Genomic DNA, 1,810 nt, shown 5'->3' on the forward strand with positions numbered 1-1,810 from the left:
CAACGTCCCCACCTGAAAAAGAATAAAAATACTCCGTCTCTATACATGTTGTCTGTTCAACGTCCCCACCTGAAAAAGAATAAAAATACTCCTTCTCTATACATGTTGTCTGTTCAACGTCCCCACCTGAAAAAGAATAAAAATACTCCGTCTCTATACATGTTGTCTGTTCAACGTCCCCACCTGAAAAAGAATAAAAATACTCCGTCTCTATACATGTTGTCTGTTCAACGTCCCCACCTGAAAAAGAATAAAAATACTCCGTCTCTATACATGTTGTCTGTTCAACGTCCCCACCTGAAAAAGAATAAAAATACTCCGTCTCTATACATGTTGTCTGTTCAACGTCCCCACCTGAAAAAGAATAAAAATACTCCGTCTCTATACATGTTGTCTGTTCAACGTCCCCACCTGAAAAAGAATAAAAATACTCCGTCTCTATACATGTTGTCTGTTCATGAAATTTGAAAAAAATAGGCAGGACAGGAGTTTTGAGTAAAAAAAAAAGGCAGGATGAGACACTTACAAAAAATAAAAGTCAGGACGACAATTCAGGTAAAAAAAAGTCAGGATAAACTTTTAAAAAAAAAGGCAGGACCGAACAGAGTGAAAAATAAAAAGGCAGGACAGAGATTACAGCTAAAAAAAAAGGCAGGACAAAATTTTTCATCCTAGCCCCCCCATAAAAGTCAAATGGTAGCTCCCTAACAGACCTAATGTTTAGATATTTTAACCTTATATGCAAAGCGAAAACGAAAGTAAACTTGAAAGTCAATTATTTCATTGACTTCGATTAAATATGAAAATTAAATTAATAATAATTGATTTAATAAGCTAGAAACAAATCAACTACTACTCAAGCATGTTATTGTTAATGTTCAAAACATTGCTTTACCTCAGATCCAGAATATGTCTATCCCCTGATCCAATGCAGTTATTTGCACACGTGACCAGTACATACTTCCTGATAAGTATAATATCGCGGTGAAATTCAAAATAATCTCTTACTGTCTTTGAGGATTATATCCTAGAATTTGCGACAAGACGTGCATTGAATTCTTATTATATACAATTTCTAAAATATAAAGAAATAATGTTACAAATGTATAATTTGTGCAATATACTATGTATAATTTGTTCAATATACTATGTATACTTGGTTCAATATACTATGTATATTTGGTTCAATATACTATGTATATTTGGTTCAATATACTATGTATAATTTGTTCAATATACTATGTATACTTTGTTAAATATACTATGTCTACTTAGTTCAATATACTATGTATATTTGGTTCAATATACTGTGTATACTTGGTTCAATATACTATGTATACTTTGTTAAATATACTATGTCTACTTAGTTCAATATACTATGTATATTTGGTTCAATATGCTATGTATAATTTGTTCAATATATGTTATTCAGGTCTCACACAGGGTATGAGCCGAAGGCGAAGGGGATATAAGCCCTAAGCCGGGAATGTCAAATTATATACCCTTTCTGAGACCTGAATTACACATATATTACGGATTACCCCTGACTTAATGTTATTTTGTAGTGCAGGTATTTGTTGACAACACATATATAAGTTGAAAAACCCAACCTGATATGTTCGGCATACGTGAAGGATTTTCTAATTTGCTGTGAACCTAATTTTAAGTATTAAAAGTGTAAATTGCGTGATTTTGTATCAAAAATGTATTATTGACTGAAGCACGTCATTATTTTCCCTCTGAGCATCTGACAGTCTGGTAGCTTTTGACTACGTCACATAGTAACCGGTGTTATGATGACGTTTTTGAG

The 1,810-nt window shown here is 32.7% G+C and overlaps 1 protein-coding gene across 1 annotated transcript in view; it reads right to left on the reverse strand.

The window, feature by feature from the left end:
* The window catches only part of LOC143076524 (uncharacterized), a 37,996-nt gene extending 37,041 nt beyond the window's left edge, over positions 1-955 (reverse strand). The window contains exon 1 of the mRNA XM_076252343.1: positions 896-955. The gene's annotated coding sequence lies outside the window, so the exon portion shown is untranslated. The remainder of the gene's footprint in view (positions 1-895) is intronic.
* Positions 956-1,810: the final 855 nt, after the last annotated feature.

This window comes from Mytilus galloprovincialis, chromosome 5, assembly GCF_965363235.1.
Source record: "Mytilus galloprovincialis chromosome 5, xbMytGall1.hap1.1, whole genome shotgun sequence".
NCBI lineage: Eukaryota > Metazoa > Mollusca > Bivalvia > Mytilida > Mytilidae > Mytilus > Mytilus galloprovincialis.